This window comes from Vitis vinifera, chromosome 15 (genome assembly GCF_030704535.1).
Source record: "Vitis vinifera cultivar Pinot Noir 40024 chromosome 15, ASM3070453v1".
Classification (NCBI taxonomy): Eukaryota; Viridiplantae; Streptophyta; class Magnoliopsida; order Vitales; family Vitaceae; genus Vitis; species Vitis vinifera.
In genome coordinates this window covers 12,037,360-12,056,482 of record NC_081819.1, presented here as the reverse complement: position 1 = coordinate 12,056,482, position 19,123 = coordinate 12,037,360, and the positions used below count along the sequence as shown (strand labels likewise).

The window sequence follows — 19,123 nt, the reverse complement described above, 5'->3', positions numbered from 1 at the left end:
AGTCACCATGTTCTTTGATTTAAAAATCTTGCTTTTGATCTACAGATCTCAAGCGTCTCCTATTACATTATATTACCATGAAGAAAATAAAGAAAAGTCATTTTTTCTTAAGGGAGTTGCCTTTAAAGAAGACCAAGTTAATATGCCACTTTGTAATAAATGCACTTGTGACATTTATGTCGGACTAATATGCTAAGAGCAATAGCATTCATTTGTGTTCTTGGTGCAACCTGCTGTTATTAGATGAAGTACTTTCCTATCAAATAGGAGGACTACTTATAAAGTGGTTTTTCATAATACATTATAAATGACTTTTTAATATTATAAGTGATTTAAAAAAAAAAAAAGTGTTTCCTAAATTTTATTAAATATATTTTTTTAAAACACTACAAGGAAAAAGGTATATGGTGACATTTATAACGAGTCACCATAAACATAAGGTGTCACTACAACATAGCGTCACCTTCTCCACTGACACCATAGAGGGTACCAATTGGTGACGTATTTGGAAGTGACACCAAAGTAGATAAATAGTGACCCATTCAGAAGTGACACCATATATTTCTAGTGATGATAGAGTGTCACATTAAATACATCATCTTTGAGTTATGATGTCACATTAAATGCATCACCTTTGAGTTATGGTATCACATCATTGTAAATTATTGTGGAATATATGATTGGTTTTAGTTGTTGATTTTTGTAATGCTTATGAATTAATAAGATTAACCTGTTTATATTTTGTCCATAAATATAACAATCATATTATATTTAACTCATTTTTCTGTAATGTTTATGGAATAACTCATAATACATTGATCATCTAATAATATTTGTATATCAAAGGTTCACAAAAGGATAGTACGTCCAACATATCAAACCCATCAAAACTAAAAAAGAAGAGTGAATGCATACCAAAACATGATTTAGAAATGTTAAAGATCCCAAGATTCATGTATACCTCCATTTCATAAGCATAAAATCGGCTAACCATAAAATGACATAGAAGTCCCATCTAAAAATATAAATTTCTCAGTTGCAATTAAAGTAACGTTTATGTCCTACAACGTATGACATAAGAGTTGCATTTAAAAACCCAAAATCTTGTTGCCTTCTTTCTTTTTATTCTCCATTTCACCCTCCCAAGAGTGTATACCTGTATTTCAAAATTTAATGAGTTTTAGAGATTTTTATTGAAGAAAATAAACATGGATTTATGTTATCATAAATGAACAAATCTAAGAATTAATTTTTTTTTTCAAATAGAAACATTATTCAAAGAATAAGCATTACTATACAATACCTATGGAAAAATTCATGTAGTAGCTAAGGGACTCACCATGCATGGTGATCATGATGCATCAACATGATTCATGATTAGTTGTAGCACAAAAGTAGCCCATTCTCCTCTAATTTCATCGAATTCTACTTGAGAATATGTTTTTTTTATTACCAAACTGAAATCAAATAAGAAAATAACATTAAAACGCATAACATTTGGAAGCCTAAAACTATGTACAATTCATTAAAAAAGTAATACCTTTGAAGCAATAATTGTAGGATAAAAAATTATCTCTTTAATGAATCTCATAACAAAGTAGCCATATTCGAACCCTCCTTCTTGTCTTGGACACTAATCGATCAATTATAAAATAACATTAGTACTCACATATATAAATGGTGCAAATGCATAAGCTAATGTGTAAAGAAAAATTTTTGGATGTCACCTGCATTAGTTGCTAAGATGGCTCCCTCTTAGATGTTTTCTTTGCAGATATTCGAAGAGCCCTATGTAAATAAGTTCAATGGGTACATTTTTAAAATAGGTAAATGTTATATGTTTTAATATATATAAAATAAAATAAAATGTGTTTGAGGTGAATGTATTTTTTTTTATTTAAAAATAATACTATGAAAAATAATAGGAAGAACTTACATATTTATGATATCTTTTAAGTCCTCACATGGTTTGTGATGCATAGGGTCAAGATAGTGGACTATCATTTTCCTTGGCTCAAGCACTACCTAAATATAAACCCTTTAAGTCCTCATATCTATTTCTATTAACAAAATATAAAAACTTTCCAAAACTCAACTACTTAAATATAAAAACAAAATCAAATAAAATATCTAGCTAATTGGATTTTAGAAACTAAATAAACTATAAATAAACTAAATATAAAAACTAAATAAAATATCTAGGCCCATGAATTAATTGAAGAGGATAGAAAGACACAGAGAGAACATGGCTATGGTTATGATTTCCATCTTATAATTTCCTGTTAATACCACACATGCCCATTTTAAGGTTGGACACTACTTTTGTTGCTGGACTTGGAAAGGGAACTTCAAAATTGAAAACATAAATAAACCCTTATGTAAAAAAAAATAACATTAAAATATAATTGAGCATTAAAATATTTACTCTCTTTCATCACTTTCATTTGAATATTAATAATCTCTTATTGAGATAGATACTTACAATTTTCCAAAATAAAATTTCCTAATAATAAAAAATATAAAATTTCTATTTCTATTAACAAAATATAAAAACTTTCCAAAACTCAACTACTTAAATATAAAAATCAAATCAAATAAAATATCTAGCTAATTGGATTTTAGAAACTAGATAAACTATAAATAAACTAAATATAAAAACTAAATAAAATATCTATGCCCATGAATTAATTGAAAATGATAGAAAGACACAGAGAGAACATGGCTATGGTTATGATTTCCATCTTATCATCTCCCGTCAATACCACACATGCCCATTTTAAGGTTGGACACTACTTTTGTTGCTGGACTTGGAAAGGGAACTTCAAAATTGAAAACATAAATAAACCCTTATGTAAAAAAAAAAAATAACATTAAAATATAATTGAGCATTAAAATGTTTACTCTCTTTCATCACTTTCATTTGAATATTAATAATCTCTTATTGAGATAGATACTTACAATTTAACAAAATAGAAATTCCTAATAATAAAAAATATAAAAATTTCTATTTCTATTAACAAAATATAAAAACTTTCCAAAACTCAAATACTTAAATATAAAAACAAAATAAAAAAAATATCTAACTAATTGGATTTTAGAAACTAAATAAACTATAAATAAACTAAATATAAAAACTAAATAAAATATCTATGCCCATGAATTAATTGAAGAGGATAGAAAGACACAGAGAGAACATGGCTATGGTTATGATTTCCATCTTATCATCTCCCGTCAATACCACACATGCCTTCTCGGATTGGTCCTTTTGGGGTTGGATACTCTCAACGAAATTCTATATCTCATTCCCACTTAGATACAAACAGAAAAATCATTCTTTTTTTTTCCTCTCTCGTTTTTTAGAAAGGATGAAGATTATGTGATAGTATATCTTAAAAAAAATTTGTACCTGTCATTCTCACACAAATACATATTAAAAATCATTCATTTTTTCCTGTTTTTCACTTTTTTTTTAAGGACTTGATCATGTGTTTGGTTTAGATTAAAAAAATCAATTAATCTATAGTTTTTTCTTCCATGCTAGAAGATTAAACCTAAATTTTTCTTCCCTACAACTCAAGAAAACACAATTCACAAAAACCATAATACAAAGATGTTGAAACAATTAATATAATGGCATTAATAAAAGAAAAAAAAATGATAGATCCAAGAGATTTTGGGTTACCTGGGAGTCCACAAAGTGAAGAATGTCGGTTTTGAGCGTGTTGACTATGGATGGGTGAGAGAAAAGGTTGAAGAAGATCATGATTTTATATATAGGATTTATATATTGAGATTTTTTGGATTGTGAGTGAGATATGGAAACAATGGGATTTTTATATAGTATCCATCATTATTAATTCTAAAAGTGGGCTCATTAAGTTATAATACTTAAAAAAATTTATTTTATATGATGTCACTTCCCAAAAAATGACACTATAAATATAAAATTAATATCATCTAACTACCTCAATTGAAGATTTTTTATATGATGTGTCACCTTTATTAATTATAAACCCTATGGTGTCATTATTTTAAAAGTGACACCGTAAATAGTGACACCATAAACTATTTTTGTAGTAGTGAAAGAAAAACACTTTTTTTGTTCAAAAATACTTCCTAAAATCATTATAAAATAGATTTTTAGTATTGAGCATAAATTGCTTTATTGATTTATTAACCAACATGATAAAACTGTCAAAAAGTTCTTTTTCTATTCAATATAATTCTTATTCAGTTACCACAACCCTACGAGTATATATCAGAATATATTTTCTATTCTAAGCTATACAGATTTTGCTCTTATAATTAAGCTAACCTGTGAAGGAAAGAAATCCCATTTTCTATAATTACTCTAATTTCCTTTTACTATACAACTCACGCCAACACTCCCCCTCAAGTTGATGCATACGGATCCTTCATGCGCAACTTGATCAGTGAGTTGTGGAAATCCTTGCTTGACACGACTTTGGTGAGTATATCTGCAAGTTGGTCCTCAGATTTGAAAAATAGAAACCAGATTGTATTAGTCTCTAGGTTATATTTGATGAAGTGTCGATCAACCTCTACATGCTTTGTTCGATCATGTTGAACCAGATTGTGTGAAATGTCTATAGCTGCTTTATTGTCACAAAAGAGATTCATTTCAGACTTGGGAGCAAAACCGATCTTGGTTAGTAGTCTTTTCAGCCAAAGAAGCTCACACAAACCCTTAGCCATCCCACGAAATTCTGCCTCTGCACTAGAGAGTGCCACCACCTTTTGTTTCTTACTTCTCCATGTCACAAGGTTTCCACCTACAAATGTGAAATACCCTGATGTCGACTTCCTATCAGAGATGTTCCCAGCCCAATCTGTGTCTGTATAGCCATCAACTCTCACATGATCATTCTTAGAAAACATGAGCCCTTTTCCTGGAGAAGACTTCAAGTACCTTAGTATCCGAATTACAGCCTCCATGTGTTCTTCACTTGGACAATGCATAAATTGACTTACTACACTTACAGCATACGCAATATTTGGACGAGTATGAGAGAGATAAATGAGTTTGCCAACTAACCGTTGATATCTTCCTTTGTTAGTTGGTTTCTAATTTGGATATATCCCAAGTTTATGATTTTGGACAATTGGGGTATCCACTAGTTTGCACTCCAACAATCCAACTTCAGATAATAAATCTAGAACATATTTTCTTTAGGATAAAAATATACCTTGGGTTGATCTGGCAACCTCTATCCCAAGGAAATACTTGAGCCCACCTAGATTCTTCATTTCGAATTCACTAGCCAACTGCCCTTGGAGCCGTGAGATTTCTTCAATATCATCTCCTGTAATGACCATATCATCGACATAGACAATAAGAGCTGTGACTTTTCCTTGCTGTTTTTTTAGAAACAATGTGTGGTCTGCATTGCTCTGTTGGAAACCATATTTCTTCATTGCCAGGCTGAATCGCCCGAACCATGCTCGTGGCGATTGTTTTAACCCATACAAGGCTCGTTGCAACTTACACACCTCATTAGTTCCCGTGGTCACTAAGTAGCCTGGAGGGATGTCCATATAAACTTCTTCTTCAAGCCCGCCATGAAGGAAATCATTTTTCACATCAAACTGATGTAGTGGCCAATTTAAATTTGCTACAAGAGATATCAACACTCTAACAGTATTTAATTTAGCTACTGGTGAGAAAGTATCTTGATAGTTTATACCATATGTTTGAGTATACCCTTTTGCCACAAGTCTTGCCTTGTATCTTTCTATAGATCCGTCAGCTTTGTGTTTAATGGAAAACACCCACTTGCACCCCACTATTTTTTTTCCTTCCGGTAATGGCACTAGATTCCATGTCTTGTTCTTCATTAGTGCCTCCATTTCATCTTTGATTGCCTGAGTCCACTTCGGGTCTCCCAAGGCTTCCTCCACCCTTGTTGGAACGTGACACCCGGAAATGTTATGCACAAATGTCTTGAGGGGTTCATTCAACTTCTTTGTGGATACATAATTGGCGATAGGATATCTTGATCTTCTTCCTTCAATGTCTGGTGAGTAGCGGCTTGGAGGCTTGCCACGATTGTGCCTGTTAGGTAACACATAACCAATAGGAGGTGCCAAGATATTTGTGTTAAAAGAGCTTACCTCAGGATCATTCTCAGGAGTTGGGTTTTCGGGTACTGTAGAGGGGGAAGTAACATGTGCTTTGTGATCATCTTCATGATGTTCAATAGCTAGAGAAACGTGTTCTGGTTGCCTCAGTTCCACATGTATTTCAGATATGCTCGGCCAATTTAATTCTGTCCAATTCTGCTCTTCCTATCTAGTCTCCCCCTGAAAAGGAGAATTAGATGGAAAAAATGTTTCGGTTTCCACGAAGGTGACATCCATAGTAATATACATGCAACCAGAAGTGAGATCATAGCATCTATATCCTTTTTGGTGAAAAGCATAGCCCAAAAATAAGCAGCGACGTGCACAGGGGTCTAACTTAGTCCGCTGGTTTTTATGGAGATGGACATATGCTACACACCCAAATACACATGGGGGAAGCATCAAGATTGCAGGCACAGCTGTATAGCCCGAGAGGGCTTGTAAGGGGGTTTGGAAGTCCAACACCTTAGAGGGCATTCGGTTGAGCAAATGAACTGCAGTGGTAACGGCGTCAGCCCAAAAACGAGTAGGAGCATGGGCACCAACTAAAAGAGCACGAGCGGTTTCAAGAACATGTCTATTTTTTCTCTCAACAATGCCATTTTGTTGAGGCGTTTGGGGGCATGAAGTCTCATGAATAATACCATGTTGTTGAAAGTATTCACGAAATTAGTGATTGACATATTCACCACCATTATCCGATCGAAGAACTTGAACCTTAGCAGAAAATTGTGTTTGCACCATAGCATGACATGATTTAAAAACTCCTAGTACTTCATCTTTATGTTTGAGCAAATAAAGCCAAGTCATGCGGGTACAATCATCAACAAACAACACAAACCATTTGAAGTCGTTGACAGTAGTAATTGGGGAAGGTCCCCACACATCCGAGTGGATCAAAGCAAATGGAGTATCCTTTTTATTCAAATATAATGGAAAAGAAGCCCTATGACTTTTGGCCAATATGCAAGTTTCACATTGAAAATCAAAATTTTTCAACTGAGAAAACAAATCTGGAAACAAATGTTTCATATAGGTGAAGGACGGATGTCCTAACCGACGGTGCCAAAGCCAAAGTTCCTTTTCTTTGACATCAAGAGTATGTTGCGTGTGATGTGCTCGGCCCACACTCAGGTCTTCCATATAGTAGAGTCCCCCCCTCTTAGTACCACGCCCAATAATCTCTTTCGTTAGAATGTCCTAGAGAAAACAGAAAGTAGGATATGTTAGCACAATGCAATTTAGATCAGAGGTCACTTGGCTCACGGAGAGAAGCTTATGAGATAAGGATGGAACAAGCAAAGTATTATGCAGCTGCAACTTAGGGGATAAGGTCACAGTGCCCGTGCCAGTGACAGGGGAGATAACACCATTAGCATTGGTGATATTAGTACGTCATGGTAGGGAAGTCATGGTGAAATCCATAGCAGTAAACGTCATATGGTTAGTTGCACCAGAATCCAATAGCCATGCACCACGGTAACCATCATTAGTCGAAGTATAACAAGCATAACCACAGTTACCTGAGTTCGGCATTGTCATCTATGGTATGAATGAGAGTTGAGGTTCGGCAATAGCCACAACTGCTGTAGCGGAGCCTTCATCCTTAGTGCCCGCGTCACGACCCTTCTTAGCCCGGAGATCATTCCACCAATCTGGATACCCATGCAGTTTAAAACAGGTGTCACAAGTGTTTTTCGAATTGCCACAATGAGAGCACTTCAAGCCCTCTGAAGATGTACGAGACTTAGGCCTGCCATTGTGCACAGTAGGAGGTTGGACAGAGGAACCAAGTTTGAGTCCTTTGGTTGCGAGAACAGCGCCAGAAACCTCATCTGCACTGCCAGTGATCATAACAGATTGATGGAGAGCTTCGCGGCGAACGTGGGCATACGCTTGCTCCACAGTAGGGAATGGACGAAGCTGCAACACGTCACCCCGAATCTTATCTAGTTGATCATCCAGGCCATTCAAGAAAACATACACTCTGTCTTCTTGAAGAAGAAGATTATAGTTGTGAATATCAATTGCACACTCCATAGGATTAGGGCAGCGGAAGTCAATCTCACGCCACAACCCTTGGAGGTCATTGTAGTATTTCTCAAGGGAGCCTCCAGCCTGTTTAAGCTGCGTCACACGACGTCGAAGATCATAGACTTGAGAATTGTCACTACCATCAAAGTAAGTGGTAGCAATGGAATCCCACACCAACTTAGCTGTAGGAAACCGAATGAAATTCCCTATCAAAGAGGGATCCATGGAGTTGATCAACCAACTTTTGACAATGGCGTTGTCAGTGCGCCATTTTCGAAATGTTGGATCCGTCGAAGGTGGTTGTAGTATATCACCATTGATATATCCCAACTTGTCTTTTCCAGAGATATACATCTCGACTTGGGACCAGAGAGCATAGTTGGTTCCATCTAGTTTGATGCCAATCAGAGCAGTAGAGGGTTCGGTGGTCAGAGTTGGTGGTTGGACTTTGGTAAGAGCTTCAGTCATCTTAGTCGTGAATTCAAAGAAGAGGGAATCGAATTGAGACACAGCAAGCTGGGGTTCTGCATCGGACGACATGGTGGGCGAGGTAAGAGATGCAATGTTTAAGGTAGGTGGGTACTAGGGTTAGGCTCTGATACCATGTCAAAAAGTTCTTTTTCTATTCGATATAATTCTTATTCTGTTACCACAACCCTACGAGTATATATCAGAATATATTTTCTATTCTAAGTTATACAGATTTTGCTCCTATAATTAAGCTAACCTGTGAAGGAAAGAAATCTCATTTTCTATAATTACTCTAATTTCCTTTTACTATACAACTCACGCCAACAAAAACTTACTGCTTTCAAAAGTGGTTTATGTGCCATGGGAGAAGTTACAAATGTCACAAATGATTAGAATATATAAATTTTATATATTTTTAATTTTAATAAAATATAAATTATATTTTTATGATGTTATACTGATATCAAAGTTCAATCAAGATTGATCCGTTACATAAGCAAACTATGAATGAATAACTTTTACTATTTAATAAGGAGATCGATTACAAATAACATTTTTCATTTAACAATAGAAATATTAGGATTTGTTTGGGAATTTTTTTTTTTTGTAATAATTTTTTGTTTTCCAAAACAAAAAACATGGAACAAAAAACATCTATAATGTTTTTAAATAACATATTTTAATTATTTTTTAGTGGTTACATTTGATTTTTAAGGATTGTTTAAAGAAATAATAATACAAACATGTGGAATGATTAAAAATAAAATACTAGATATAAAAATTATTTTTAAAATATTAAAAATAAGTTAAAAATATTTTATGCTTCAAATACTTTTGTTATACAAAAATTTAAAAAAAATTTAAAAACTATTCTCAAAAATAATTTTTCAAAATTACTTTAAAAAACACTTACCAAAGATAGTCTTATGCGCTAAATAGTTCACATGTGTTTCTTTTCTTTTTGGGAAAATTAGGTTTTGGGCTGTTGATGTGGAAAATATATGGTTTTAGAAACCCAATTTTACATATTTCAAAATTGATAATGTAATTAGAAAATATTTAGAGAATCATGCACTTTTAGCTTATGTGTATTTCAATGCCAAAAATACCCTTCACCTTGCCAGCTAAGCGTTCCACATTTGAAAATTCAAAAGAGAAAAAACCCTTTGAAAAGCCACAAAGCCAACATCTCTCTCATATTTTGTTTTTCCCCTTCTGTCTCCCATTCTCAATCTCAGAAACCCAAAATGCTGTAAAACCTAACCTCTTTCATTTTTGTAACATTCTCGTCTCCCATTTTGTAGATAAACATCAATAACCCAAAACCTAACTTTCCCAAAAAAATGTTGTAATGCTGTAAATTTTTTTCATTCTTGTCAAACTAGCGGAGGTTTAGGTTAAATTGATACATTATATTTGCTTTTTCTTTTTTTGTTGGATCATTGTTTTGATGGTTGCGTTATTGTTGTATTTTTAAGGGAATTTATATAACTGGAAGTAGTTTAATTGGTGCTGCCATCAAAGCTCCTCGGATTACTTCAAAAAATATGATCAGTTGAGTACTTCAACTTTCTTTATTTCTTTCTTTCTTTTTTTCTCGTTGGTTTTATGGATCATTGATGTGGTATTACATGGATTGGCTTATTAATGAGAGGTAACTGACAACTTCCATGTGTAAAAAAAATTGAATTATGCCACCACTTGCTAGATTGTCGGAGCATATGTTACATGGTCGTAGGATAAGCTGATATGCCTATTTACCATCAATATCAATGAGTGTCAATTCTGAAATCTTACTGAACATACATTTGGACAAATCAATATCAATATTTTGGCCAATATTTCAGTATGGTTCATGTTGATATTCTATAATCAGTTTCTGATAAAAATTGAGACGTGGACAAAAGAAGTTAGAAAAATAAATAATAATAATATTAAAGTGGCTGAATACCAAAGCAAGCTTAAAGTGGCCGAATACCAAAAATAGCATGAAGAAGAAATAGAGGAAGAGAAAATTACTAAGAATAAATTGACAAAGTCTACATAAGTTTAAAGTAGCTGAAAAGTGGCACAAGCTTAAAGTGGCTGAAAAGTTTACACAAGCTTAAAGTGGCTGAATACCATGCTGAAAAATTGCATGAAGAAGAAATAGAGGAAGAGAAACAAGAACAGAGCAAACTCCTTCACAGTTTTATCAAATAAACAATCTGCTCTATTTGATGTAGAGCATGTTAACAAGAAATGAGCAAATTTATTTGTTGGGAATACTTTTTGTGAATAATTGCAAATCCAGGGCTGTGATAAAAGGAATGATGATGGTGCGAGTTTTGGTCCATATAAACAAAAGAGTATGGCTATAGCCTGTGCTAGCCAATAATTTGGCAAAACCCCTATAAGGGTTCCACACATTTGAGGCATAAATCAGTGTATGACCTATTGGATTTCAAATCAGGGTTTGACTTGAAATCATTGGAAAGTGCTTGAATTTGAGAAGATAGTGTCTTTGGTTGTATTTGATTGGGTTCTAAGCATTAGGATTATGGCAAGTGAATTAGGAATGCTGAGGATTGAAAGGAGTTGAAGAGGTTGTCGTGCAGCCATAGAATGGGGCATGGCAGAGAATAAAGAAGATGAGGAGGGTTTTGAGAATGCACCCAGGGTAGTAAAGGGATGGTCAGAGGTCCAGAGGAAGAAGAGGTGGAAATGTTTTATACATGACAAGTTCATTTCAGCTATCAGGGAATCAGCCCCTAGGGCAATAAGAGGAAAAAAACATTATGGTGATATTTTGGTTGTCTTATGGATATTATTGATTAAAAGTGTTCCTCATTTATCCTACCATTTGCATACGGTTTCATAGAAGGTTTCTATATCCTATTCATTATGTGTTCATAATGCAGGTCCATGTCGTCTCTCTATGGATGTGCTAATAGAACTAAGATCTAAAATGAAAAATTGTTGTTGTAGTAACAGTTTAAAATCTTGACTTTGCCTTATGTTCAGTTGGAAATAAAGATATAGACTTTTGAAAATAAATTTTTAATTATTTGTCTGGAATTCTAGGGTCTCCTTTTCTTCTTAGGAAAAGGGGAAAATTGTTGCTTGTGCATGATATTGTTATATTAAAATGAAAAGATTATATTAATGGTTTAGAATCTTGTCTTTGCCTTCTCATCATTTGGAAATAAATATACACAGCTTTGACCAATTTCTACAAGTGAATACTATGTGAAACTCAAAGAAGTTAATTTACTCCACCAAATGAAAGTGACACTAAAATAGTTTTTGATGCTAAAGCTTAGAAAATTAATTACATGGCTCAAAATCTTAATTTTTGTAACTTTTTTGTGTATTCTAGCAACCATAATATAAACTGTATTGATTTTCTGAAAGCTTGCACTATGTCAATTGAAATCTTCAAATTTTGGAGCAGGGAACTTTGTCCAAATTAATGCTTCAAACTCTGGTTTATTCTATTGATAATACTACTATTGTATGTAGGCCATTTCATACATGTTCTTGATGGTGCTACTTAATGCAATAAATCCTGGGTATGTCCGTATTTCCACCTTAATGGGCTGGAACCAACAATTTTCCCTTTCTTCTCTGTTATCCCTGAAAGAATTTTGAAGCATTTCATCATTTGGTCCACTGTAACTTCATTTCCACATCTGTTTGGTTTATGCTGATGCTAATGTTTCTAATATTTGTGATTGTTGCCCTTGGAAACTATGCCACCTACCTGACAAAGAAACGGAGTAACAATAGTACAACTTGGAGCTTTAATGTCGGCTATCTGAATTTGCCCTTTTGTTCAATCTATGGATATGCACTTCTGGTGGCAGTGGCATTTTACTTCTTACTTCAGTATCTGGGTTTAAATGCTAGTCTTGTACGCTGCTGGTGCCTGTGGGGATATTCTGTCTTCATTTTAATTCTCAGCTTTGTAGGCATCCAGCATTTTGGCTGTCTCTTTGTTTTATCTTTTGTTTTTCCCCTGAAGTTGCTCAAGTAAAAAATATGAAAAGAGGAAGGAAAAAACAGGCACACACAGTAGTGGGGCAGGGCTCATTCTGGTACCAATTAATTTGAATGTGGAACCGGGTATTTTGGATTAAAGTTTCTAATTAAGTGAATTGAAACAGTATTTTTAAATCCTGTTCATATCTGAAACTTGACCTGTGTGGTTTGTGGGTACAATTTTATTGATAGATATCTTTATCTCACACACAACATTGTTGCATTGAAATTGAGACTCTGTCTTTCTCCCACACAGGAAAAAAATATGGATATTGATATTGGGACTCGACTCTCACAAACAGAAACACAAAGACACAATTTTGAACATGGAAATTGAAACATGTATTAAGAGGTGGAAAAGAAAAAAGAATATAGAAAATTGGAAAGATGTTGGCTGGGATGGAATTTGTGTGGAGAACAATTTTGTATATGGTTTCAAATTACCCACTGGCTTGTATTGTAGTGCAGTGAAGAGATTGAGAGATTGATGGGGAATGTGGTGTGTAGTGTAATACTGGTTTTGGAGTTGGTTGGTCTAAGTGGCACTGTACTTTGGTCTTAAGCTTTTAGGAGACCAATCCCAGGAGAGGATAGAATAATTGTACTTTGAACCACTTGCCCACATAAGATAATCACATAATGGCATGGTATAAGGGTCACAAAGAAAAATCCGAGGCTTGGGAAAGGTAGAACCCAACTTTAACTAAAGTAGTACCTAAGGTCCCTTAAGGTAGTACCTAAGGTCCCTTAAGGTGGTACCTAAGGTATATTAAGGTGGTACTTAAGGGATATTAAGGTAGTACCTAAGGTACAGGCCTCAAAAAAGCAAAGATGAACCCCTTCCCCTCACAAGAGAATCACATAATGGCATGGTCCAAAGGTCACAAAAGAAGGTCCGAGGATTGGGAAAGGTAGACCTCAACTTTAATTACGGTGGTACCTAAGGTCCCTTAAGGTAGTACCTAAGGTATAGTCCGCAAAAAAAACCAAAGGTGAACCACTTGATCACACAAGAGAATCATATAATGGCATGGTCTAAGGGTCACAAAGGAAGGTCCGAGGCTTGGAAAAGGTAGAACCCAACTTTAACTAAGGTAGTACCTAAGGTCCCTTAAGGTAGTACCTAGGGGCTATTAAGGTAGTACTTAAGGTATAGGCCTCAAAAAGCAAAGGTGAACCCCTTCTCTAAGAAATAAGGTAATTATCAACATGTAGAGAAGAATAAGGAAAATTTGATTTACTTCAAGAAGAATTTAAGACCCAACTCTCCAACATTCTTCTTCATTGAATTCTAGGACTTCACCACCAGAGCTTCTTGCTCCTCTATGAAACCTATTATATTGTAGAGGAGTTTGTCCCTAGAAGAAATATAGGCATTTTGAAAACAAAAAAGAAAAAAAAACAATCTAAAAAAAATCTCATTTTTCTAAGAATTATCAATATTTGAACGTTGGCATCTTTGAAAATGTAAAAAAAATTATATTTGACTTTTATTTTTCCTAAAAATAAGTTCAATTTTCATAGGAAAAGTAAGGTTAAACCATAGTTTGCAAGATTACTCCATTTAAATATATCTATTTGTGATTTCTATTTTTAGAGCAAAAACCAGTTCCTATTTTGAGACCTAAAATCACATAATCAAATAAATAAATATACAGTCAAACTCTAAACCTCTAAACAAAAGTAAACAAGTGAAATAGTAATAATAATACATAACACTTACAAATGAGTTAAGAATTCACCTCATAAACAAAAGCAACAAAATTTTAGGCCATGAGAGCATTAAAAAAGGTTAGTGAATTCTATATTATAGTATTTACACTGTGTGAAGAATGGTCATCTTTAATAACCCATTTAGGAGTAGGGGGAAGAGTAACCAACCATAAAAAAAATAGCCATGCACAGGACTTGAGTTTTGGGTTCTTCTCCAGAGAAACCTTTTACTGTTTTAAGAATGACAACAGTTTTTGAGCTAATGGGCTCTATATACTCACCAAACTCATAGCAAAGCTGGAGGGAATAAATGGTAAACATTATAAACAAATTTCACAAACTAAACTCAGTAAGAGCATTCAACTTTAAACATGTGTGGTAACTGATACCATAACTATATGCCCCAACAAAATAAATAAAGAGTAAACTAAGATGATACCTAATTATTTACATTGTTAACAAAAAGCAATTACATCATACTAAAACTATATACCTTGGTATAACCATTGAGGTTTATAAGGAGCTATATCTTGTCTTCATTAATCAGTTTGTCAATCATATCAAATGACATGGTAAAACCATCTAAAAGTGCTCGGCTTTTGATTGAATATGATGTCTCTATTAAGTTGAACCATTTAGACTGAAGGCATAACAAAACACCTAACACTAAAAAATGACAGGAAAAAAGGAAGCTTTTACATTCTAATGCATACTAGCAATGCATATGGCAAGTGAGATCAGGTTCTTAGATTGGGAATGTCGAATTGTTCACTAGCAACATACCTTAACATTTTCTTTGTGGTGCATGCCAAATACAGAGGCCATGAGGTATGATAGGGGGTGATTACTAAAGTCACTGCTTAAATACCTACAAAAGTAGAAAAACAATTATAAGATACAGAAACAATGAAATAAAATAATTCATATATAACATCAATAGGTATCAAATCCTTAATCTCTCATTTCTATCTTCACTCTTTATAGGAGCAGGATTTGGATGGTTGAAGGGAGGAAGAGCATATCGAGATGCAATTAAGAAGTAGTGCGCTGCATATTTTTTAGTTAAAACCAAAAGAAGACCTTGAGTTAGAAACTATAGCAATATATTGTTATAAACATTGTATTAAGATGAAAAACTAACCTTATTTATATAAACAATGGCAAAGGGATTCATGCAACTAGGCTCCAAACTAATAATTTTTTACTTTTTCCTTGTTGCCTTCTTTCAACATTAGCATTAGTACTATCAACATGAACAACAATTAATGAATTAGTTCCACATCAGTGCTAATATTTGTGAGAAAGAAATAAATAAAAGTTACAAACCAATATAACTGACCAACATCATAGTAACCTCTTCCAATCCATGCTAGCATTTGTAAGAAGTTATGACTATAATATAACATGTAAAGTCATTCATATAAAAAAGAAAAAAAATGAATGGAAAATTCATAAGGAATAGAAGCACTACAAGATTGTGAGATCAAGAACATAAGAGGTTTTCACTGAACCGATATCCATGCTAAAAGTACAGATACGAGAACAAATTGGGCCTTTGTTTCTGAGTTGACCTTCCAAAACATTACAAAAGTGTCTTCCATCTTCAACAACCCTATCAGTAATGACGAAGATGGGAGGCATTAGAAAGTAACGAAGTAAAAAAAAAAAAAAATCTCTAAATTTAACCTCAAAATGAAAATATTATTAGTTTAAGTTTCACTAGCAAATATTTCACCAGAGAGGTTCAGGCTTTGAACATTGAGAGAGGTAACAGAGAAAGGTGGAAGCGTTGGATCTAGAGGTGGAAATAGAAAATACGGCGACAATAGTGAGGAAGAGGTGTTGCCCATGGTAGGTGTGTCAGTGAGTAGGAGAGAGACGATTTGAGGGGAATGCTTGTGTTTCTTTCGTTGAATCAACCGTCTCAGGTTCAAGTTAGGCAAAAATGAGAGGAAGACATAAATCTTGTTTCGGAAATAGGGAAATTTCAAATGACACTCTGTTCGGGTGATGAAGAAGTCAATGAAAGAGAGAAATGTTGTTTGGGAAATTTCAGACTGCAATAATGCAACATGGATGCTGATATGGAGATTGGGTAAGGGTAAAGTGGGTATAAAAAGACCACTTAGCATAGAGTGCATAAAAATCATATATTTTTCCATATTAATGGGGAAATCTTGGATTTCCAACTTTTAGGTTCAGAAAAACCTATTATGTCCAAATGGACGACCTAAAACACAAGTTTCCCCCCTTTTTTTTTTTTTTTCTCTTTTTAAGTTTTTGCTAAATATGATTTTAAAATTTTTATAAAATACATATTGTAGGCCATCAGTCCATTCTTCATTTGTTTGAAATGTCTTATTTGTTAGAGATGTAACATTGAATTTAGCCAATGCCTACCTCATAAACTGTGTAGCATGAGTTTCATGGGCATGTTATTACTCCTCATCTACGCATCTTCTAAATCTTCTTTTGGATTATATTATATTATTCAAAGGCGAAGAAAGAAGAAAAAGAAGGGCCATTTTTAAGCGTTTTTAGTGATTCTTGAAACAAAGGTCCATTTAGAGGGGGGGCTCCCACTGTTCCTTCGTACGTCAATTTTCAAAACATTTCATTTCAACAAAAAGAAATGTTTTATGTTTTTTTGTTTGTTAAACATATTTTTTATTTTTTTATTTTTTAAAAATAAAAATTTATTTTTTAGAATAGGTAGGAATAGGCCTCCATAGAAGAACGAAAATTAAAGATCCGTTTGATGATGTTTTCTAAAATTTGTTTTTAAAAACTATTTTTAAGTTAAACAACAAAAAATAATTTATAAAACCAAGTTTTAGAAAACATGATTAAATGAGTCTATTTATTTTTATAAAAAAAAAATCTGGTGAAAACAATTGTTTTCTATATATATATATATATATATATATATATATATATATATATATATATATATATATATATATATAGATAACTTTATTTGCAAAAAAAAATTAATTAAAAATTAATTTTTGGGAAACCTTTATTTACAAAACAATTTTTGGACAATTTTTGTTAAACAAAGAAATTTTTGTACAATTATTATTAAAAACAATTTTTCAAATTCTATTAAAAACAATATTTTTTTTAGATTTTTCTAAAAGCATTTTTCTGAATTTTTATTAATAAAAAAACTTTCTTTTATTAAAAAAAATATTTTCTGAACAATTATTTTATTAAAACATGTTTACTGAATTGTTCCTCTTATTTAAACAAAATCTCTGATTTGTTCGATATTCAATTCTATACACAACTAATAAACATATACAAGCAAATATTTACAGAAACTAATAAAATTAAAACCAAATAAAAGTAAGTAATAAAACGTGTACTCAAACAAGCTTACAACAAGCTCAATATCTTCCTACAGCTTTTCGAATCTTACTTTCTTCCATGAAATTCCATACTCCACGTGTCATAAATTCATACTCAACCAATAGAATTGCAGAATGAGATTATGCAAAAAAAAAAAAAAAGCTCAAATGTAAATTATCTATAGATGTATAAAATAAGCAATAGATATTCAAGCTCAAATTCAAATTTCAAATTAGTCCAACAAATTTTGTCAATCAAGATGGGCCCAAATTAGCAAATAGAACCCAACAAAATATCTCACATGTCATAGGCCCTAATCCAAAATTTCCAAATTAATAGCCAAAATATAAGCTCAATTAATCAAACCAAAAACATGACAAATTAAAATAAATCCCATTAGGCCTAAATTTAATATCCCATAATATAAGTCTAATTTAATATGCAAACCTAAATCCACAACCAAAATCAATCAATTTAATATGCAAACCCACATCCAAAATATACCAAAATATTATATCATATCCAAATTAAATAATTCAAATGAGTACAACTATATAAATTATCAACTAATCTAACCCAAATTAAGAAATTCCAAATTTATTCACCAACAATAAATTAACCCAAATTTCATATTGATTCTCCAATAACAAATTAACCCAAATTCCATATTAATTAACAAAGCTTAAATTTCATATTAATTCAATAATTCAAATCACACAAACAAATGAATAATAATAATAATAATAATAATAATAAAATAATATACAAAATAATAAAAATTAATAATTAAATTGTGTGTGGGCCAAAATATCATATGTAATCGGGATTTAATTTTAAGAGTAAAATTAGGCTAAAAATTAATGTAAAAATAAAATTGGGACAAATTTTGGGGTCTACAAATATGCCCTTCTTCGGTAGAGTCCATGAGTAAAGTGAGTGTATACATAAGCAAAACAAAGTGAGCTCTACCAAAGAATAAGAAAGACCACCAAATTTGTCCTCGTATGACACAAGCTTTCTTAGACCAAAACAAGAACAAAGAGGCTCTAAAACTCTACATAAATGGCAATAACGAAAACTCCTAAGGTGCCTCTAAAGATACACTATGGATCCATACTCCCTCATAAAAGTCTCAAAAAATGACTCAAAAATTGATGTCGAAGTCGAGGAGCAATCAAACCACCAAGGAGCACAAGAACGAAAGTGTACAAAGGAAAAAACCATACATGTAACATACAAGGACACAAGGCATAAGGTATCCAACAATACAAATAAGACATGCTACGAGCTCACAGAGCTATATCCTACACAAAAGATGAGAAGAAACTTTAGAATATCATAATGAAGTGAGAAGCACATATTCAACGAAGAGAGAAGTAAGGTGGAATATGAA

General features: G+C 32.8%; 1 long non-coding RNA gene across 1 annotated transcript; it reads right to left on the bottom strand.

The window, feature by feature from the left end:
• Positions 1 to 1,089: 1,089 nt before the first annotated feature.
• On the bottom strand, positions 1,090 to 1,722 carry LOC132255231 (uncharacterized). The gene is made up of 3 exons (XR_009467898.1): positions 1,541 to 1,722; positions 1,340 to 1,457; positions 1,090 to 1,156 (listed from the first exon to the last, which is right to left on the bottom strand). It is a non-coding gene; the product is annotated as an uncharacterized LOC132255231 (long non-coding RNA).
• Between the last annotated feature and the right edge of the window lie 17,401 nt (positions 1,723 to 19,123).